The sequence below is a fragment of the Sorex fumeus genome, unplaced genomic scaffold, assembly GCF_029834395.1.
Source record: "Sorex fumeus unplaced genomic scaffold, SorFum_2.1 ptg000013l, whole genome shotgun sequence".
Lineage (NCBI taxonomy): Eukaryota > Metazoa > Chordata > Mammalia > Eulipotyphla > Soricidae > Sorex > Sorex fumeus.
Window position 1 is genome coordinate 22,322,937 of NW_026606070.1, and position 24,831 is coordinate 22,347,767.

Genomic DNA, 24,831 nt, shown 5'->3' on the forward strand with positions numbered 1-24,831 from the left:
AACCTTTAGGTCAGCAAAATTAGACAGAGTAGGACTGGAAATCGACCCTGACCCCCAAGAACCATTGAGTGTGGAGATATGAGCTCTCTATGTATATCTACATTCATTTATGTTAAGTATATACATCCACCATTTACACATATGGTAGTTTGTGTATATATATATAATACACACCATATATATGGTAGTATGTATATATGTATAGATATGATAATGTGTATGTATAATAATATGTGTACAGTATACACACACACACACACACACATATATATATATATATATATATACATATAAGCTGAAGCGATAGCATCACAGGTAGGGCTTTTGCCTTGCACGTGGCCAACCCGGGTTCGATTCCTCCGCCCCTCTTAGAGAGCCTGGCAAGCTACTGAGAGTATCTTGCCACACGGCAAAGCCTGGCAAGCTACCCATGACGTATTTGATATGCCAAAAACAATAACAACAAGTCTCACAATTTGTTGTGAGACGTTATTTGTGCCTGCTTGAGCAAAATCATGAACAACTGGAGGACAATGCTACAGTGCTATATATACATATACACACACACACACACATATATAAAGCTTTTCCCCAGGTTTTTGAATTTCCATTTTTCAAGTCCTCATTCAAACTTTTTAATGCTTCTCTATTGTATTTCTACACTTTCCAAGCATTCTGAACAAAATTAAATTCTAAGTATACACAAATGTTTAGAGATGTATATGTTAAATATATTCTTTTGGTATTCCTTTGCCATAATACATCATATATTTCAATCCTGTGTTTTGTAATGACAGATCGAGCTGCTATCTTTTTTTCATACTTATGTTATTGCTGCTTCTTTGAAATACAAACGATTTAAGAATCAGTGAAGCAATCAGAATACCCACTTTATATTAGCACTCATAGTACACAGTAAAGTTGAATGAAGGAATTGGCAAAGAATAAGAGCTTGACAGGGTTTTTTCTGTTCTTCACTATTTCGCCTGGGCACATGCAGATGGCTATTTAAGAATGGGTACAGTGTTCACCCTGAGGTTTGCCAACAATGTAGACTTAGAAGGTAGAATAAAGAAAGTCATCAATGAGCATAGTAATGGCAGGAAATGGTTCAAAGGAGAGCCTTGTGTTGAATACAGAAATATCGTTTTTTTTAAAAAAGAAAGGAAAACTAAAAAGCAACTGTCTAATAATTAACTACAAAATTCAGGCTTTCCAGTTTGACAGAGTTTACTTAATCTAAAAAAAAGGAAAACTATACTAAACCATATTTAATTACTTCAATTTTTCAAGATACTAATATTTATAAGTAGGATACTATTATTGCATTTGTATCAGGGTAACAAATATGCACAGCTTGTTAATGGTGTGCTGAGCACCACTAGGACACACAGATAAAATATTGGACAAGACAACCTTGTCTATTCATAGGATATTCATCCCAGCAAAATAGATATACAACTATAGACACAAATATAAGTAGCACTGCACTGTCGCACTGTCCTCCCGTTGTTCACTGGTTTGCTCGAGCGGGCCCAGTAACGTCTCCATTGTGAGACTTGTTACTGTGTTTGGCATACCGAATACGTATCTGGGAGCTTGCCAGGCTTTGCCATGAGGGCGAGATACTCTCCGAGAGGGGCGGAGGAATCGAACCCGACTTGGCTGGGCCGGCTATATAAGTAATAAAATGTTTTCTCTGGGAAGCTGAATGTTTCAATGGGAAACAAAAACGTAGGGCATTCCAATAACTGCTTTAAGGATTCTCACTGAGCCACTTGTGAGTTCTACTACTTTAAATGAGTTATGTAACCTGCATGAACTATTTTCACTTATTATTAACTAGGGTTGCTGAATAATTTTGCCTCAAATACTAAGTAAAATTATGGATGTAAAAGACACCCTGCACCTGATACAACACAGGTATTCAATAATTTATTTTTGCTGTTTCCAAGAGCAGTAAGGCAGAGACGAGTAAAGTCATATGAATTATTCTCAAAGTTTTATGTGCTTTTTTTCAAGTAATTTCTGAACTAAAAAAATATTTGAAATTTTTGGTTGTGGAATGTTGATGCAAGAGTATATCATTTTTTTTCCAGCAATTGCGCATCATTTTAATATTTTCTATACACAAGTGCTTTAATTTCATAAGAAAAGTGAAATACTAAAATGAAGAGCTAACATTCATTAGTTACAGTATCTATATATGCTAATTTACCTGCTGGCTAAAATTTATTTGAAATCTTAAAGTCAATACTTCCAGTTCTCTCATGTGATTTCAGAGGTGAAGAGGGCTTTGAGTGACCAGCTGTGGTAAGCGAGCAACACTGCCTTTTTGTTTTGTTCTCACACAGACATTTTCAGAGGACAGAGACAGTAGGGGGCAGTTCAGTGTTATACAAGAAGCTCTAACACTGGGCCAGCTGAGTTTGAATCTCAACTCTGGAACAAGTTTTCTGGAGGTGTATCAGGAAAGGCACTTGTTTCTGAATCGTGTTCTTCTTGTTAGTAAATTAAGGAGTATAAATTCCATCTGGATGAATTTTCTTAAGACTACTCTGAAATTTGTATTTGCACATGATATAAAATGTATAAACTAGATGTAAATGTATAACTAGATGAGGGTCGATAGTTGATAGTATAATCCATGCAAATATTTCTCTTATAAGTAACGATTCAATATTTGCTAATTCATCTTTTGTGGAGAACATAACTACCAAGACCAAAGTCTTTCAAATATCTATATTCTAAATTTTATTTTCAACTCCATATACTATCACAGCAATTAATAAACAATAAGCCTATTTACAATATAATCAGGATAAAGTCTAAGAACTTTTAAGAATCTCCTTTTGAATAGAAAATGCTATTAATTTTAGTTAGGTGGAGATGTAACTCACACAGAAAAAAGAGAAGTTTACACTGAAGTGACCAAATGTCTCCCATTTATAGTATAGTTAAATTATTCTGAATGCATTTGTTAATTCTATAGATAAAATTTTAATGACATGGTGACAAATTTTAGTATTACAAATAGTAAAAACAAGGTCTCTCAGATTTTGCCATACTTTAATAGTTATAAATGAAATTTTAATATAAAAAACATTTTCATTCATCTATCAAATATTTTGTGGCAACAGGGACAATTAACATTTCTTTACTTATACTGACTAACATGCATATAGTATATATTAATGTAATACAATACTTTAAAAAATCCCATTATTTGAGATCAAATATTTTATGAAATCCTGTGAGGTTTCTACAAGTTGAAATCAACTTTTTCCATTTGAAATATAGTTGCACACAATTCTCTTATTTATCATCTATGATACAAATACCTCAAAGGAAATAGTTTAAGTTAAAGCTCTAAGTTACTCAAGATTTTGATCTCAAGCAAAAGATTCTGAAAGTAAGCCATAGTAATTTCAAAGCAGTCCTTTTGTGTTAGGAATAAGGCTCTTTCAGGAAAGTTTCCAAAGAAATATTTCAGGCAATGGAAACTGCAGTTAAAATTACATCAAAACATCTCAGATATATATCCTTAGGTAAAATATCCCTATGCTCAATCAGCTGCCCAGAATAATATTCTTATCAAAGACTATAAATTTTAAAGCAAGTTCATATTTAAAGAATTGAGAGAAAAATACCCCAAATACAAAACATGATCCAAATTAAATACTATTCAGTATTACAAAATACCCTTCCTTACATTTAGAGTGACCCTTCTGTAACATCTGGATTTTCTTCTATTTCTGCTTCAAATTGGAAACTTATAAGATATATTAAACATAAGATATGTATGTGTATATGAATTAAGGGAAAACAATTTTTGGTGAGGGATTGAATCCTGTTGTATCTTTTCATATCTGGCAATTTCCTTCTGATTCATATAGTGACAGTGTTGTAATATCCATTACCAACTCACTATATTTTTAGAAACCTTGCATGTACATGCAAACAGCTCAAAATAGTTATCCAAAATGACTAAATGTCATAATTATCGTACAGTTCTTACTCTTTCACATTATGAATTTTAGAAAAATTCATAAAATTTTGTAGAAAAATTACAGCATAGAGCTATCTAACTTTCAATGTGGTCATGTAACACAGACTCCTTTCTGTCATGTGGATACAAACGGTTTAAGAATCACAAAACTTAGTGTCTGAATTGAGTGATACAAATAGAACTTAATGGCTATCAGCAGAGTAAATAGAATTTAGCATGTTTAAAATAATATAAACTAGGCCCACAGCTGTGTGGTATTTGCCAGAAAATTCTACAAAAGACACTGCTCCGGTGGATAAGTGTTGGGACACTCTATGACTGAAACCAGACCATGAACAGCTTTGTAACTCTGTATCTCACAGTGATTAGAGAAAACAAAAGAGAAAACATATTTTGTTAAATAAGAGTGAGGTATTTTTAAGGGAAAAGTCAGCACTAGAATTTCTAACATCATTAATGTAGTACTAGAAAATGCTAGAATCATTAATAGTCAGCTTTTTGAAATAAGCCGTCAGGTTATTTCTACGATGCTATGGTGCTTTTCTGAAATGTCTTGGAAACAATACACTTTATAAATAACTTAGCATTACATTATGCCCCCCCCCCCTCTCGGAGAGCCCGGCAAGCTACCGAGAGTATTCAATATGCCAGACACAGTAACAACAAAGTCTCCAATGGAGACGTTACTGGGCCCGCTCGAGCAAATCGACGATCAACGGGAGGGCCTTTACCTTTACCTTTACCTTACATTATACCCAAGTTCATTGGTTTATGTATTAAAATATACTGTGATCAAAGCATGCCCCTTAATATCCAACCTCTACCCTCCAAATTTGTAAATCAGATAAAGTAGCCAATAAGGTAGGTCTTCAATTGGTATAATCAAATTAGTAGTAACATATTATGATATTTTTCAGAATATTAAATCATTAAAATATTAAAGAAGCAAAAAATATCACTTTCATAAATCCATCACATATGAACAATATTAAGATAAGTATAATGATTCCCCTTCAGGCAGTTAAATAATCTTATTGAGTATACTTTTTTTTATGGTAAAAGATATTTTGTCGATGTGATTCTACTGAAGGTTATTTATAAATTGGGAGGTTATTTCAGATTATCCAAATTATTTTTGCAAATGCCATGATATTTATAAGACTGAAGAGGAGACAGAATATATGATACTCTAAAAGGTATTCATTTAAATCCTTATTAATAAATATGAGGAAATAGTGCCATAAGCAAATGAAATAGAACTTTTTTTTTAAATACTGGAAAAAGAATGGTAAAAATCTTCAGAATGGAAACAACCTTGCCAACATTTAAACTTTAGTCCTGGTATGACAACCCATTTGTATTTGGAATCACTGACATTGCAAAACATTATATATATGTATGGTACATGCATATCAGAGTATGTATATGAGAATATGAGTATATGTATATGAGAATATTAAAGTAATCAATTTGGGGTGATGGAATTATTATTTGCCTTGATTTTGCTTATAGACATAAATTTATTAAGTCCAATTTAACTGTGTACTAAATTTTTTAATAAATTCTTTGACCCTTTCATTTTATATTAAACCTGATTCCTATGAAGGTGGGAAGACATTTCTAAGAGTTTTTCTTTCATTCTAAAGTGTACACTTGTCTTTAAAAACCAGAAATAGTTTAAAAAATAAACAAAAGTTGTAATTAAGTTACAAAAGTTACAAAAAAGTTGTGTTAAGTCTTTACTGCAAGAATGATTACACTAGACTCAAGCTGGTATCTGACCAACTGAAAAATAAAAAAATTCACTTAACGTCAGTGCTTCCAGGACATTTTTGGAAAAGATGGAGACATCTTTGAGATGAATAGCAAGAACTATTACCCAGATCATAAATGTCTTTAAACTGGGAGAAATAAGCTCAGAGAGAAGACATACATTACATAGCAAAATTGAAACATTGATGAATCACTGGAGTTAAAGAAAACTTGCTGAAGAAATCTGTAGGATAAAATGATTTATTCTATAAGAAAAATAATTTTGGGGGACAGAGGCGGGGTGGGGCGAAGGGGAAAACCTTGGTCTTGATACCATGGCATAAAATTTTCTCTTGAAGTAGAGGTCAGGTACATTTAACATTTAAAACTGTGTAACAGAAATTGCTGAACTATTTTCAGAGTTGCTGAATTGTTCAAACTTGCCACGAAGTAGACAGTCAGGCATTGTTGATGCCTTTGGGAAGGTTCATAAGTTGAAAGGCAAATTTCAGTGTTTGATGGATAAAACAATTTAATCAATTAATACTATCTTGGTGCTGAAAGTATGGTGATGATATTTTCAATTAACTGACTTATGTTCCTTATAATTCTTAGAGAATTCTTACTCTACCTGAAATGCGACTGTAGTTTTAGGCAGAGTAATTAATAGGTGAATAAGGTATGAAAGCAGGACCCTAATAAAATGGGACTCTGGGTCTCACAAGAAGAGAAAGAAGTCACTCTCTGTATTCATGAATAGACACCAAAAAATGGTCAAATACTGAAGGGGGCTGGAGCGATAGTACAGCAAGTAGATTGTTTGCCTTACAAACTGTCGACCTGAATTCAATCCCTGGCATCCCATATGGTCCCCCCAAGCACCGCCAGGAGTAACTCCTGAGTGTAGAGCCAGGAGTAACCCCTGAGCATCGCTGGGTGTGACATCCACCCCCCCCCCAAAAAAAAAGTCCCTTCTGTAAGGCAGCAAGAGATTTTTCCTCAGGACTTGAATCAGATGGCACCATGTCTTCTGACTTTAAAATTATGATAAAAAACATTTCTTGTTAGTGTTACTTTAGATAGGATACTTGAAATGGTAGTCTAAGCACACTAATTATTTTCTGTTTTAATGTACTGCCTAATCTAATTGTGTGTTTTACTCCATATTACACTAAGAAGTTAACATTAATGGAGTTATTAAGTCCATAGAAAAGCGAATCATAATATTTTGGCTCACAGCCTGGGGTACTCAGATGCAATTCCTGGTTCTGAGTCCAGGAGTACCCTCTGGTGGTGTTCAGGGAACTGCTGCCAGAGCCTCGAACCAGGGCCAGCCACAGTGAAGGCAATTCCTTTCATCTCTCTACTGTCACTCTAGCCACAAGAAAAAGTTTAAACTCATACTGACACTATGACATGTAAGAGCTCATGTCATAGCAATATTCAATTTATTGCCCTGAATGAATTTTCTGCTTATTCTCTACTTGTTAATTTCCTTATTCTTAAAATTTTAAAGCATCTGGTGGAGAATTTACCATTGCCTCCATGATGGGTAGCAATGCCCTCAAAAATACTGATGACTGAAAGAGCAGATTTAAGTCACTGAGTGTGTGCCCCTTCACCACATATAGATCCTGTTCCCTGATCCCTACCGTAGAGTACACCAGCCTTACAAAGAGCAATGAGTTTGTAAGGATGCGGATCGTGATCTCCCTTTAACGACAAAGAGACTCCAGAAACTGCAAACAGCAGGCAAGGTTTATTGTAAGACTGGCTAGCCAGGGTTGAGCCACCTACACAGACACACAGGTCAGATAGGTGAGGCAAGACCCTGAACTTCAAAGGGGATCTTATATAGGCCTTCACTGGCCTTTACAACAAAGCCCGCACATTTCATAGGCAATAGATTTGTAACAACATATACTTTCTTAACCAATCCATTTAAAAGTACATCACTCCTTATCCTACAGTTTCAAAGATCAGCATTTATATACATAGGCATTGTGGCTAGTGGGTATCGGGTAACTCAGGCATTTGGTTATCACCTGGCTCCCTTTGATTTTCAGCTCATGGCTCCTGCATTCTGGTGGAGGGGGATAAGGGAACAGTTCCTAACAGAGGTAACAGATAAGGAAGGGCCAACAAATGGTTTCAGAATTTACATCCCAATAAGGAAGGGTCAACAAATGGAGACAGAATTTATATCCCAATTAGGAAGAGTCAACAAATGGAGACATAATTTATATCTCAAGGCTTTACCAGGGAGGGGAAAGGTAAGGAAGAGTTACTAATTAGCAGAGTTTAGCTCTGGAATTTTTCTCAGGGTCCCTAGGGACCTTAAAAATTGCCAGCAGCCATCACTGTGGATAGACCCCTAACAACCCATTAAGGTCCCAGAGAGACCACCAGTGTAGCCCTGCCATGGGAGCCATCATTCAGACGGGGAGTCATCCAGAGAAAGAGAGAAGCAAGTGTCTAGTGCAGGTTCACGGATACTCAGGATACCTTCTCTTCTTCACATCTGACTGCCCAACATCTGTTCCAGGGGAGTCATCAAAATTTTGCTAGAATCTATGACCACCAAGTCTCAGAAAAACTGCGCAGTGAATGCGTCCTGGGTCACATCACCTAAGACCTGCCAGGAGTAATCACAAACATAGACACCCTGGTGGAAAGCCAACCGTTGCATATGGACACTCTCATGAACCAGTTATCAACTGTCCCCAGACTGATGGGTCTGGTGGAATGATGCTAAGGTTTTGGTCAAGCACCAGAAGCTGTCACCCCTGGAAACTGAGAGGGTTTTCCTGTCCATGGAATCCCTGCTAATTCAATCTGCATGAGACAAACTCCCAGCAGCACCATGCAGAAACTAGACACTGCCATTCAGCCCCCACAGAACTAGACTCACCCCGCTACCATCACATATGGTACCGAGCATAATGAAGGCACAGGAATTCTACATAGCAACACATGAAGGGAAAACAAAAACCTGGAGTATCCCAGACTCCCAAGACCTCTCTAATCACCCTGTAAAGATTTATTTCCAAGTGCTTAGGCTTTTAATTGGGGCTGAAAGGAATTATAGAGAAGAGTTTCAGCAAGGAAAGAAAAAGCATTAGGAATACTTAAATACTTGGGAATTTAACACACTACTGGCAAATTATTGCGTCAAAGAATAAGAAGAAAAAGAAATATAAAGATGTCTAAATACAAAGGAGAAGGAAGATGGGAGCTATCAGAACTGAGAAGACTCAGCAAAAATTGTACTAAAAGTGAAGTTCATAACACTACAGTTGTTTTTGGGAAATAACAACAGGTGAAAATAAATCACCTAAACTCACATCTTATGAAACTAGTAAAAGGTTAACAATTAGAGCCCAAAGAAGGAAAATAATAACTAAATACTATATATAAATGCATATACATGTGAGTGTATGTGTGTTTGTATGTATTTCATTGCTTTCTGCCCAGATTGTTTTACACATAGATATATGTGGAAATATAAATGATATGGAAATCTAAAGCATATTACAAAGATCAATGAAATCAAGAGTCATTATTTTGAAAGAATATGATCGATAAACCTCTCACTAGACAAAGAGATAAATAAGTCAGATCAAGAATTAAAGAGGGGGATGAGTGTTGGTTCATTGTATGACTGAAACCTGTTCATGAACAGCTTTGTAATTATGTATCTCATGGTGACTCAATTAAAAAAATAAAAGTTAAAAAATGAAACGTGGGAAGCTCATTCACTATAGCGTGGAAGAAAAACAAAAAAGTAATCATGACAAAAAGAAATAATTAAAGAGAAAAACTACAATAATTGCCTCAGAAATAAAAAAATGACATACTATGAAAAATCTTTATGGCAACAACTTGAAAAGTCTAGAAAAATCAACAAATTTTAAAGTCTAAAAACTTTCCAAAACTAAGTAAGAGGGAAACAGAAACTTGAATAGATTTTCTACTATTAAAGTCAAGACAGTAATAAAAAAAATTCATGAATAACAGAATTTATGATGGGTCCTATAGTTAAGTTTGTTCAATCCTTAAAAATGGACTTAGTACCCACACTCCTTAAATAATTTTCAAAGTAAGAAAAAACAGGAACCAACCCATGCAATTTCTGTGAGATTAACATCACTTTTACTGCAAAAGCTGACAGAGGCATATAAGGCCCTCCTGTTGATCATCGATTTGCTCGAGCAGGCCCAGTAACGTCTCCATTGGAGACTTTGTTGTTACTGTGTCTGGCATATCGAATACTCTTGGTAGCTTGTCGGGCTCTCCGAGAGGGGCGGAGGAATCGAACTCCGGTCGGCCATGTTGGCTGCGTGCAAGGCAGATGCCCTACCCTCTGTGCTATCGCATACTAAAAAAAGAAAAATAGAAGATCTTAGATTAACATTTGCTGGATCTGGAGGCAAAGATCCTCAGTAAGCTCCTAGAGACTCAAGAATAGCAATATATTAAATGTGTTATAGACCATAATTAACTGAAATTTGCTCCAGGGATGCAAGGATGGTCAACTAAATACAAATAAGGTAAAGGTAAAGGTAAAGGCCCTCCCGTTGATCGTCGATTTGCTCGAGCGGGCCCAGTAACGTCTCCATTGGAGACTTTGTTGTTACTGTGTCTGGCATATCGAATACTCTCAGTAGCTTGCCGGGCTCTCAGAGAGGGGCGGAGGAATCGAACTCGGGTCGGCCATGTTGGCCGCTTGTAAGGCAAACGCCCTACCTCTGTGCTATCGCTCCAGCTCCAGCCCGGGGGGCCGGGTCGGCGGCCGGGCCGAGGTGGGATCCCGAGGCCTCTCCAGTCCGCTGAGGGCGCACCACCGGCCCATCTCGCCCGCTGCGCCAGGGAGGTGGAGCACGAGCGCACGTGTTAGGACCCGAAAGATGGTGAACTATGCCTGGGCAGGGCGAAGCCAGAGGAAACTCTGGTGGAGGTGCGTAGCGGTCCTGATGTGCAAATCGGTCGTCCGACCTGGGTATAGGGGCGAAAGACTAATCAAACCATCTAGTAGCTGGTTCCCTCCGAATTTTCCCTCAGGATAGCTGGCGCTCTCGCACGACCACCCACGCAGTTTTATCCGGTAAAGAGAATGATTAGAGGTCTTGGGGCCGAAACGATCTCAAATACAAATAAACTAATGTAATATACCATGCTAATAAGGGAAAGATAAAAGAATATAAACATAGATGTAAAAAAAGTTCTGACAGAATTTACACTCAATTATTATGAAAAATTTAACAAAATGGAAATTGAAGCATAGGAACTTTGAGTATTGTGAAGGCAATATATAACAAACCCACAGCCACCATCAGGGGAAACCAAAAATCTCTCCTCTATGATGAGGCAAAAGACAAAGATATTCACTTTTTCTGCTACTATTCAATGTAATATTATAAATATTATAATATAATGTAATATTATAAATTGGGAAGGAAGGAAGGAAGGAAGGAAGGAAGGAAGGAAGGAAGGAAGGAAGGAGGGAAGGTGGGAGGGAAGGAAGGAAGCAAAATTATTCAGTTTTAAAAATTCATAACTGACATTCAGATTATTGCAAAAAGACATCTATACTATATTAGCAAAATGGTTTTTGAAATTTGTCTTTAATTATAAAATTTACAAAATACATGATACTGAAAATAGTATTAAGTTTTTCATTGTTCTATGTATTAGTAGTACTACTAAATTTATATTATAATGGTCATCTTTGTAAAAAAAAATGGCTGAGTTTTTTTTCCACAGCACTATCTGAAAGTCATATTATGTGAGTCACATGAAAAGTTTTTAAAATTATAAACTCCACATTTAAAAATTAAATGCAGGAAAATTTTTATAAAATTTCTATATTTATCTAATTGTCAAAATATATATAATTATAATTATAAGCTATTAATGATATATTTCTTTTTTGTACTATCAATAAAATTTAGTATTTTATTTTACTAGCACAGATCTCATATGCTAATATATATTGCATAAATGTCAATTGTACTTGTAGTTAACTTTTTTTATTTCAGTCATATGTGACTAGTGGTTAACATTTTAAGTATCACAGAGTTAGAAGCTATGAATTGAAGACAAAATTTGTGTTATTTCCAAGTCCACATAAAAATTCTTTCCAATACACATTTTTTAAAAAAGCCATCTGAAGAAGACGAATACATTTTTCAGACTTAAAGTACTCATTTTTAAAAGACTAAAAGTAAAATACTTGCAAAACAGTGCAGCTGAACATATGCAAATAAAATTCAAGAGCAACAGAAGGAAACAGAAATCATATCCTAGCTTTCAGTGTAGAAAGTGCTAAGGGAAAATATCAGGACTAAGAAAGCAAAGTACAATTTGAGGAACATGGAAGAAATATATAAGGAGTTAAGTTGATAAGAAATTAGGAGATAAGATTTTTTATGATAAGAAAGAGGAGGTTCTAAAGTCTCATTATTGTAAAATTAAAGATTACAAACATAAGAAAGAAAAGGAAAGTAAGAAAAAACATAATTATTTTATTTTACTGACTTCTCAGTTTCAATGACATATTCACACGAAAATGAATAGAAAGTAATTGTGAGCTTAGAGATGGTACTGTGGGCAGGTGAGCTGCTTTGCATGCAGCCTAGCCAATCTCAATTTCATCTGGTACACAAAAAGTTCACTGGGTCCTACCAGGAGTAATCCCTGAGCACAGAGTCAAGAGTAAGCCCTGAGAACTGCTGGGTGTGGTCAAAACACTAAAATAAAATAAAAGAGATGACAATAATTCTCTAAGAGTAAAATTCTAAAAGAAGTATGATTAAAAACTTAATATTTTGTTATTATCTCGGAAATTACTATAATAATAGTTAATATTAAGTTAACATCATAATAATTATAATTCTATAATTTTGCATTAATATTGTGGAGCAACTAATGAGCTTAAATAGATTTTAATTGAAAATTGAAATGTCCCATTAATTTCTCATTATATCTCATGCATAAAAAATCTGAGTAGCAAATTCCTATGGAAAGAGATTTAAAACTAACATAAACCTAATACTTGAATATGAATCTATAGTCTAGAATTTACCACTCAACGTAAATTTATCTTTTCTTATCTACTTTGATTTCAACACTCTCAACTTCCTACAGAATCAAAGTAATTTTAAGGGGAAACTAGACGGAAAAATTGTACTTTCTGACATCAAATGTACTAGTAAGTTGTAATAATTAAAATGGAAATTACTGGCATAAGGCAAACACTCATGTCAATGAAATAAAAATTGAAAATACAGACAACCCCCTAGATCTGTAGACAACCTATTATAAAGGAACAATGTGCATGAACTGGAGAAAGCAAGACCGTTTGGCAAATGGTGCTGGAAAAACTGGGTGCCTCATGCAAAGAAAAGAAAAGAAAAAACCTATACTCAAATCACAGAGTCAACAACACGGAAATAATGAGATCCGAATTTTAAGAGTCAAACTTTAAAGGTGCCTGTCAACATGGCAGGCTAGGGTGAGGTGGGAGAAGCTACATAGGAGAGAAATTGGTGGAAGGATGTAGACACTGATGGTGAGATGGATGGGTGCTGGAATATTCTATGTCTAAAAATCAACTATGAATAACTTTGTAAATCACAGTGGTTTAATGATTTTACTTTTAAAGACAAGAAGAAAAACTGTGCTGCACGAAAGTCCAAAGACTTTTCATGGCCAACGAAACTCAGGATGATGTCAAAAGACATCCAGACAAATGTAATAAAATTTTCACATAGTGTACATCAGATTAGGAGCCAACAAATAAGATACATAAAGTATACACAAAGTTGAACAATTAAAAAGTCCAATAGCTTTCAAAAGTGTGGACAGAAGATTAATAGACAATCCCTGAAAAGACATATAGACATCCATTATGTTTATGAGGAAGTGTTCATCACTAGTTATAAAGGAATCTAAATCAAAATCACAATAGAAAATAATTTTAAACCCATGATATCATATGTCAAAAAGACCAGAAACAACTAGTGTTTGTCAGTAATATATTGAAAAAAAGATCTTCAGTCACTGTTGGTGGGTATGTAGCTTGGTTCAGCTTCTACTGAAATTCCTCAGAAAAAGTAAGAATAGAGCTTCTATATTACGTAAAGCATAAATTTGAAAAGATTATATGCGTGTCCATATTCACTGCAGTATTCAGCACCTAAGCCAGAATATGAAAACATCTAGATACTCAACAACAGATGAATAAATAAGGGAGCTGTGGTACTATACACAAAGGAATTCTAGGTAGCTGTCTGACATGATGAAATGGAATTGGAAGGTATCATGTTAACAAAAACAGGTCAGAGGGAGAAAAACAAATACTGAACAATTTTACTCACTTGTGTTATGTAGGGATATAAAATAGAAAGATAGATAAGGCTGAACAAAGACAATTCCTTAGCCCTGGCACTCAAAACTAATATAATTAAATTGGATTGAATGAGTGGCTTGGTAACAATGGAGACAAAGAAGTAACATAAAGATATTGATGGAAGGTATCCAACACTTTAATAGCGGTACATTAACATAAGGATGTTAAAATCATTATAAACATGTTACTTAAACTACAATTATAACAAAAATGTGGCAAAATGCAACAACAAAGATTACACATATAAGCACAAATTCACATTACAAAGTATCTGTATGTAATATATAAACTAGAAATGAATGTTAGTTTCTCACTATGTTGATGTAAAACTAAAAAGCAAACACTCAAACTAACATGCTTAGATCTGAAATAAGTTAAAGGCTAAGTAATCATATTCATTCAATGATAAGTTTGCATTTATCAAAAATATAAATAAAAGTTTTATAACCTTCATAAGGCCATGCATCACTGTTCTTTAAAAAGCACAGGATATTTAACTTCTTAAGTAGAAGTGGGGGTTGGTAATGTAAAATAATTGGTAAATTGGATTTAGTTTCTTATACTTACTATTTCTTTCAACTTTGCATCCACTAAATTTTCAGAAATGAGAAATAAACAAGAATAATAGGGCATCTTTTTTTTGTTTTCATTGCAAATATACCTGACCTTTAATTTTTTGAAATGTGCATTATTACTTACAGAATTCTAACAATTCTATAACACTTTTTAAAAGATATATTCCTTCTGAGAACATGTAAATAAGTAAAAAAAAGGGGACTGTCTAGAAAATACTCTGATAAGGCAAAAGCATAAAAGATTCTGGCCATAAAAACTTAATGACAAAATAATTTGTTACTTAATCATATTTTAACATAGCAATTTTATTCTTATATATTTGGGAATAAATGTGATATTTGTTTGCATCTTTTTTGATTCTATCTTTATTATCCTTATGTTTTCATTGACAAATGCAATGACATCATGGTAAAATTATTAATTGGGTCAAGAACATGAGAACAGAATGAATTTTATACAAGAAACGTCACTCTAACACTTAAATCTTTTATTTGTCCATTTATTAGCATTCTTTCTTTTCAATTAAAATGTCTGGGACAACAAAGTTTAACTTTAGTAAGCTTATATGTCAGGACTATCTAAATGAGTAGGCACCTAGAAACAAATAAATATTATTTAAATAAATATAATAAATTGTAATATAGTAAGTCCATAAAAGTAGAATGGAGCCCATGAGACTCAGAATCAGAATTTCATTTAGTTTGGAGTTTCAGTCCGAAGTTTTTCTTATGTCTGAGACTATGCTAAGATTCCATTACTTCTTTTTTAATTTCTATGAATAAGATCCAATCTTTGGACTCACGTTGTTGTTCTCAGAGCTGATTACACAAAAAAAAAGCTAGTATATTCTCTCTTCCTAATGCACTTCAGGGAGATGTCAGTTCACTGTCACTCTAGCATCATTTTTGGTTGCTCTGATGAGAGGAACACTTCAGAAGCCTTTTAAGAGGACAAAATGTCACGGTAGCTTGAAGTAAGTTTTGAGACAATGATTCCTTTCTAAAGCACAGAAGTCTGAGTTCTGTAGTATAACGCTCAGAAGGATGCTAACAAAGAACTAACAAAGGAGATAGGTGTGCAGAAATACGTCAACATTAATTGACGTATTTCAAATACTCAAAAGAGTTGCATCAATTATATATAAATGCTATCTCCAAAAAAGTTCCTTGATGACTGAATGTGAGCATCACTATTACTATCAGTACCACCCTGTTGTTCATTGATTTGTTTGAGCGGGCACCAGTAATGTCTCCATTCCTCTCTGTCACATGCTAGTATAGCCCGATGGCAAAGTGGGGCTCTTTCAGGGTCAGGGGAATGAGGACCAAATCATTCTTACTGTTTTTGGCATATCGAGTATGCCATGGGTAGCTTGCCAGGCTCTGGCGCGTGGGCAGAGTACTCTCGTTAGCTTGCTCGGCTCTCCAAGAGTGATGGAATCTTTTGAGGCAACCTCTAATCACCTTGACAGGTGTTCCCAGTCAGGCAAATATGCAGGCAGACACTCTCAGTAGCTTGCCGGATTCTCTGAGAGTGAGAATTAGACAATAGGAGGTCAATTGGCCACAAATGCAGCTACGCACCCGGGGAGCTTGGTTTTATAGTCTCTGGATCTTGGCCATTGATGGGGTTACACGGAAGTTGGTGGGTGTGACTGTCTAGCTACTGGAAGATGGGGGATCTGGGTGGAGGAGGCACAGTCCCGATTCCAGCAGGGATGTGAGATATATATATATATTATATAACATATATAATATATATACTAACAGTTAGCCTATTAGACAATTTTTGTATAAAGACTGAGCTCTAATGATTAAAAAATTTATTGGACAAACAAAATATGGCAATCACGAGTTCAATGATCAAAAAAATCTATCTTTTAAGTTGTCACACAATACTTTGGTTTTTCTTTAATTTCAAATAAATATATATATGTCTTTTAAACCTGCTCTGTGACATTATACTATATTAAATATATTATTTATGAATTTTCAAACTTGCAGATTCATTTCAATTTGTACATAAGTGAAGCTACCTAGAATTAAAGTTTCTTTAGTTCGTTTCTATCTCAAAAAGTCTTTTTAGCTATCATTTTTTTTTTTTAATTTTGGGCGCCATATCTGTCAAAGTTCAAGGGTTACTCCTGGCACTGCACTCAGAGGTTACTCCTAGCAGTGCTCAGAGGACTATTTTGGTTGCTGGGATAGAATCTGGGTCAGGCACATTCAAGACAAACATTCTGCACTATTACTATAGCCCATTTAAGATCTTTATGTCTTAGACGTTTATCTTATTTTTATCATCTCATGTAAGTCTTTGTTCTTTTAAACTCTTCCTTTTACTCAGTTATTTTATTTTTCTAATTATCTAAATGCAGATAATACATTCATTCATATCATCACTACTTTTCTTATCTTTTTGTTTTGTTTTGTTTTGCTTTTTGGATCACACCAGGAGATGCACCAGGGTTACTTCTGGCTCATACACTCAGTAATTACTCCTGGCAGTACTCTTGGAACCATATGGGATGCTGGGAATCGAACCTGGGTTAGCTGTGCACAAGGCAACTGCCCTATCTGCTGTACTATTGCTCCAGACCCTCATCACTACTTTTCTTATGATGCATAAAAGCCAAATGTTTCCTAGAACACCTCTTTTTGATGTGTTGAAGACCCAAGGATTACACCTTTCACTGCATAACCACTGCACATCCCAATTCCAATCACAGAATAAGTACTTAGTATCCTTAATAATGTAAACTGCCTGAATACTGTTGTGACACAGAAAAATGTACCTTTTATTTTGCAAGACTTATTTTATTCAGAAAGATTAGTGGCTGCAAATAATAGATTGTATCAAGTCATACCATATAGTGATATTGTTGAACTTAAAATACTATATAATCATAAATTTTTGTAAGACACATTTTATTCAGATATACTAGAGGCTGCAAATAACAGATTATATCAAGTCATACCACGTAGTAGTATTATTGAACTTAAAATATATTATGTAAACATAGAGAAGAAACACATGATGCATTTTCACTTGCTATTTGGTCATGTAAGACTAAAATTTGCAAATAAAAAAATTATTTAATATATTTTTTCACCTTATTACTAAAATTATAAAAATTTGCTGCCTAGTATTTGGTTGTTCCTATCTATTTTCACTTCATTAATAAACACTCGTTTTTTAAAATTGCTATTGTTTTCATTGAGGCTTTACTTATTCAAAGGATTATTTGATATTAATATTGTCAATTCAGTTTGAGAGCTTGTTTGGAGGTTCTAGCAGGGAAGCGCAGCTACTCATATACCCTCGACCGAAGACCAGTCCATCTCAATTCACGGAAGGCCATCCTCTTAGACCTAGCGCGCAGCTTCGGGAGGGACGCACATGGAGCGGTGAGGGAGGAAGGGGACACCTGCCTAGCCAGCCAGATCTGCCGAATCAACCCTGGCGATCAATGAGGTGACAGATGTCGCAGCCAGATTGCCCTCACATCCTATCAATTCAGTTTGAAAAGTAAAGACACATACCTAAAATTTTTAAGCCATATTAGAATTTTGTATTTCAACAATTTAGAGAAGTCACATTCTCTGCATAAGCCAACATGTTTTGTATTTCTATGGGACTGCTTATTTAAGAACACCAAAACATGAAGCTACAGAGAGAAATAGTATTAACAACTTGCACCACATTGCCTTTAGAAATAATCAATGAGATGATTTTAATAGTTCCCCAATGCATTTTAAAATCTGAAGAAACATGTTTGTCATTACTATCCCATAGTTTAAAGCTTATGAGCTATCCACCTTACTAAGAAAAAACATTTAAAACAATCCATGGAAGATAGAGTAAGACAGAAATAAGTGAATCTGTAATTACTAGTAGCTCTATTATAATTGTTTAGCATACAAAATAAGATCACTGCATTCACCTGAGAATATTTGATGATAAATATGTTTTACCCCCTTAAGTAGCCACTATTAGTAGTTCCTTTTTCTAAATTTACCATGTCTTCTCTCCATTTTTTGATGGGGTTGGATTTTTTTTTTTGCAAAGTTCTACCAGTGCATTATATATCTTTGATATAAACCTCTCGACAGATGGGTATTGGGTAAATAATATTCCCCATTCCGTGGACTGTCTTTATATCATTCTCACTGTTTCTTTTAAAGTGCAGAAGCTTCTTAGTTTAATATAGTCCCATTTATCTTCGCTTCCTATTACTTATTCAGTGGTGTTTCATCTTTGAAGATGCTTTTTTTGTCAGTGTCATAGAACGTTCTGCCCACATTTTCCTCCATGTACCTTATGGATTCAGTCTAATATTGAGGACTTTAATCCATTTTGATATGACTTTTGTGTCATGTGTTAGAAAGAGGTGTGAGTTCATCTTTTTTGCCTGTACTTGCCCAGTTTTCCCAGCACCTCTTGTTGAAGGGATCATATATTTGAGCGTCAGTGTCAGAATATACAACTCTGTTCCATTGATCTGCAGGTGTGTCTTATTAAAATACCATGCTATTTTAATTACTACTGCTTTGTAGTTAAGTTTCAAGTTGGGGAAGGTGATGCCTCCCATCCTCTTTTCCCCAAGGATTGCTTTAGCTATTTGTGGACTTATTGCTTCATGTGAATTTCAGGAGTGTTTGAACTATTTCTTTGGAAAATGTTATGCATATCCTTATATAGGAACTGCATTTGTGGGGATATTGCCATTTTGACAATGTTAATCCTCCCAATCCATGAGCAGAGGATGTGTTTCCATTTCCTCGTGTCCTCTTTTATTTCACAGAGTTGTGTAGTTTCCTTTGTACAGGTCCTTCACCTCTTTAGTTAAATTGATTTAGAGGGGGTGCTGGAGCGATAGCACAGCAGTAGGGCATTTGCCTTGCGTGCGGCCAGTCCGGCTGAGCCGGGTTTGATTCCTCTGCCCCTCTCAGAGAGGCCGACAAGCTACCGAGAGTATCTCACCCATATGGCAAAACCTGGCAAGCTACCCGTGATGTATTCAATATGCCACACACAGTAACAACAAGTCTCAAAAAAAAATGGAGAAATTACTGGGCCCGCTCGAGCAAATCGATGAACAATGTGAGGACAGTGTTTGTTTGTTTGTTTCATTCAGAGGGAATTGATTTTCTGACGTGATTGTGAATGGAATTGTTTTTCTAATATCTTTTCCTCTTCTCATTCATTATTTGTATATGGAAAAGCCATGGACTTTGGGTTACTTTTGTAACCTATCACTATACTATAATTTTATTTCTAGGAACTTTTATGTAAATTCTTTGGTATTTTCTATGTATAGTGTCCTGGAATCTTCAAATAGTGATAGCTTGATATCTTCCCTTCCTATCTGTGTGCCCTTGATATATTTTCATTGCCTAACAACTATGTCAAGTACTTCCAGTGCTATACTGAATAGGAGTGGGGAAAGTGGGTAACCTTGTCTTCTACCTGATCTTTTTTTGTTTTTTTGGGTCACACCTGGCCATGCATAGAGGTTTCTCCTGGCTCATGCACTCAGGAATTACTCCTGGTGGTGCTCGGGGAACCACATGGGATGCTGGGAATGGAACATGGGTCAGCCACATGCAAGGCAAGCGCCCTACCTGCTGTGTTTTCATTCCAGCCCCCTACCTGATCTTAAGGGAAAAACCTTTAGTTTTTTCCCTTCGGAGAATAATACTTATTGTGCTCTGGGGAAAAAGGCAGTTGGAACAGAGAAGAGGCCACTATGACAAAGATAGTTGGAAATGATCACTGAATAAGAACTGCATGCAGAAAGAAGATAAAGGCACAAACATGATAATCTCTCAGTATCTGAATTGCAAACCATATGCCTAAAAGGAGAGAGAGAGAGAGAGAGAGGGAGAGAGAGAGAGAGAGAAGAAAAATGCCTGCCATACAGAGAGGCTTGGGTTGGAAGTGTGGTGAGGAGGCAGGGAATGTCAGGAAGAAAACTGGGGACATTGGTGGTGGGAAATGTACACTGGTGGAGAGATGGGTGTTGGAACATTGTATAAATGAAACCCAATTATGAGCAACTTTGTAACAGTGTATCTCACAGTGATTCATTTAAAAAACATTAAGAATGTAATATCATGTTTTTTCCTAACAATTTTATTCATTCATTTTAAATAAAAAGTTATCATTCCCCCAAATAAAATAATCTACCACGAAATGGTCACAGTCCTCCCATTGTTCATCAATTTCCTTGAGCAGGCCCAGTAATGTCTCCATTGTGAGACTTAATTGTTACTGTGTCTGGCATATCGAATACATCACGGGGAGCTTGCCAGGCTCTGCAGTGTGGGCAAGATACTCTCAGTAGCTTGCCGGGCTCTCCGAGAGGGGCGGAGGAATCAAACTCGGGTCGGCCATGTTGGCTGCGTGCAAGGCAAATGCCTTACCCACTGTGCTATCGCTCCAGCCTCTACCACAAAAATAGATAATTAAATAATTTGCCAGATTTTGAAAATTTAGAATTTTTTTTTGTGTGTGTGTGGGGAGAATCTTTGGGGCACACCCAGTGATATTCAGAGCTTTGTCCTGGCGCCGTGTAATCCCATCAGCGGCCAAGACTCAGAGACTATAAAATCCAGATCCCGGACGAGAACAGTGCAGTCTTCTGCCCCCGCGCCTGGGTGTTCCTTCTCGGAGCCCCTTGGAGGGGAGCGGGTTGAGCTTTCCTCCCCGCCCCGACCAGGGCTACGGCAGCCGAAGACCTCCAGGACCAGCCACCACCATGCTGAGACCACTCTCCACACACATGAAGGTACTGGCAGAGGGACAAAGCCACGCGGTTCCGGGGCCGAGACCTCCAAGCCTACTCGAATTGGAGTCGAGCATCTTCCACCCAGATCCTCCAAATTCCAGTAGGCGGGGGTCACACCCACCACCTGGCCCCCTGGCGCCGTGTAATCCCATCAGCGGCCAAGACTCAGAGACTATAAAATCTAGATCCCGGAACCGCGTGGCCGCATTGGCGGCCGCGCGACATCTTAACAAATTTGGACAAACTTGCAGGCTATTGAATGTAGCCTGCCCACAGGGCAGAGTCTGGCAAACTCCCCGTGGCGTACCAAATATGCCAAACACCAGTAACAATGATGGGTCTCATTCTCCTAAAGAGCCTTGAATATAATCTCAGGGCTAGGATGAAAGAGACGTTACTGGGGCCTGCTCGAGGCAATCGACGAATAACAGGATGATGAAATGAAATGAAATGAAATGTCCTGCCTCTGCACTCAGGGATAACTCTTGGAAGGATTCAGAGGACAATATGGGGTGCCAGGAATTGAATCTCAGTGAACCACATGCAAGGTAAGCACCCTGTCCCCTGTGCTATCATTCTGGCTCCTAGAATTTGTTTTAATGTTGAAACAAGCAAATGTAAATCATTTGGTTAATCAAACTTTATTTCCAGATATAAAGCAAAATCTACCTTTACGCATAGTATTTTTGTTTCATATCAATGTTCTTGCTTCACCAAGGAATAGAATTCAGGGACTTGAGAATTCCAACAATAGGTAAGGTGCCGGTGACCTGTGTTCAATTCCTGATGCCCCATGTGGTCCCTGGACCTCCCCAGAGGAGAGTCGGGAGTAAACCTGGAACAGCCAGCTTTGGCACCCAAACCAAACCAAACAAAGGTAGAAATCAAATTCATCTTTTCATGATAGAATTTTCACCTGCTTTTGCAAGAGGTCAGTTCATCTACTCATACTATTTTAGTAGTTACTTGGCCTCTAGATTCTTCTATCCCATTTTCATGCTAAATGAAAGGTTCTTCATTAAATGCAGCTCTAGGGCCAGAGTTAGTACATCGGTAAAAGTGTATGTTTTACACATAAATGATCCAGGTTAGAGACCCCAAATGATATGTTTCAATGAGCATTGCCAAGAGTGAACTTTGAGCACAGAGTCAGGAGTAACCCCAGAGCACTATAAGGTGAGATAATGCAAATATGAACAAAAGCAAAAAAATCATTTTAGTATAAAAATTAACATTGGGAACTCTTATGCAGGAGAAATAGCAGAGGCTTAAGACACTCACCACGCATCTTGTGGACCCTGGTTCAAATGCTTGGCACCACATTATGGCCTCTGAGCACTGCTAAGTGCTCACTCATGAGCACAGAAACAGAAATAGTTTCTGAGTACAGATATAAATAAATAAATAAATATACACATATACATATATGCATCTCACAAGAAAACTAAGTGTTTCCACATACTGCAAATGTCTTTATTTTTATTTATTTACTTATTTTTATTTTTTGAATCACTGTGGGAAAAGTTACAAAGCTTTCAGGTTTAAGTCTCTGTCACGCAATCATCAAACACATTTCCTTTCACCAGTACTTATTTTTCACCACCAAGAACCCCAATAACACCCCCCCTCCCAACCCTCCCAATGCCTGTGAGGCAGATGAATTCTAGTAAACACTCTATCTACTTTGATTAGATTCATTGTTTCGACAAAAGATGCACCATTATTATTTAGAGTTTACACCCCCAAATCAGACCCGCTGAAAAGGCATTGTGAAATAATTTGTTTTCTACAGCTGGTTATAAGAACCAAATGATTTGGGATTTCTGGTACTTTACTTATTAAGCTTGGAAGTATTTCTGCTGAGTCAGATAATTATGAGATTGGTTTCTGTGGCTCTGGAGCCATGGCCATGCTGGAGAGCCGCTCGTGGGGGGCAACTCGTGACCTCGGTAGGGTGTGAAGGACGAGCTGGGAAAACCCCCCTTTTTATGATGTTTCAGTTGCCCCGTCACGACTGGCTCATACCTGGCTTTTTGCAAATGTTTTTAAACTCTCATTAGTTCATTTCTCCTTCTGTGAATTGGGAATAATAACTTGGACTACCGCATAAAAGTATTAAAACTATTGAAAATTAGCTAATATATTTGTATATTTTGACAATCTTAAAAAACACATTTAAATAATTAGGTATTAGTATTGACACATTACTTGAAAAATATTCAGTTTCTCCCTACCAGATACAAAAGTAAATCAGGGGTTTCTATTTAAAATTAGTACCAATTGGTTTAAATTACTTTCAAATGTGTCTCAAAATTTAAGCTATGCCCTTCCTACTCAAAATACTAGTTTATCAGCCTATGTCTTATTTCCTTTTTTTCTTATTTTTCAGGTTTTGGTCCGCACCCAGCTGTGTTCAGAATTTATTCCTGAGTCTATATTCAAGAATCTCCCCAACTGCTCAGGGGACCATATGCTAGTGCTAAAGATGTAGTCCTGGCTCTGTAAGGCAAGTGCCCTACCGACTATACTAAACCACTAGCCTCTCTATTTTCTTTATCTATTCAGTTTTATTTACAGAGAGTTCATATGCCATTAAATTATCCCATTAAAATGTGTGATTCAGTGGATTGTAGCATGTTCATATTTGTAACCACTATTATGATATAATTTTAGCACATTTTTATCATCCTGTTGAAATATCATCCTCTTACTTTTCATTCGCTTCCCTTCAACATCCCTCATCAACTAGTCATTCACTTTCAATTTCTCTAAATTTGCTTTTTTGGATAATCTATGTGAATCAAATTAAATTATATGATGTAATCCATTTGACTTTTATTTAATACTGTGTTTCCAAAGTTGATCCTTACTTAAACATGTATAAATATTAGATTATCTTTTATCAGTAAATAATATTCCCTCTATTAAATCATTGATAAGCAATTAAATTGGTTCCAGGTTTTAACTATTATGAAAATGTCACTACAAGCATTCATGTGCAAATGTTAATGAGACTACTTTTTTAAAAAAATATTATTTTGTTAACAACCCAGAGCTAGAATTGTAGACATGACAACTCTGTATTCAACTCTTTAAGGAATTCTTAAATAAATATTTTGGTTTGGAAGGAAGTTGGATCACACCCAGCAGCGCTCAGGGTTCGTGATTGTGCACGGGTGACCCTGGACTAAGCCAATTGCTAAGAAAGTGTCTTAAGCCTTTACTGTTTTTCCAGCCCTCTCAAACTATTTTTAAAATGACTATACCACTTTCCAATCCCATTGTAATAAAATA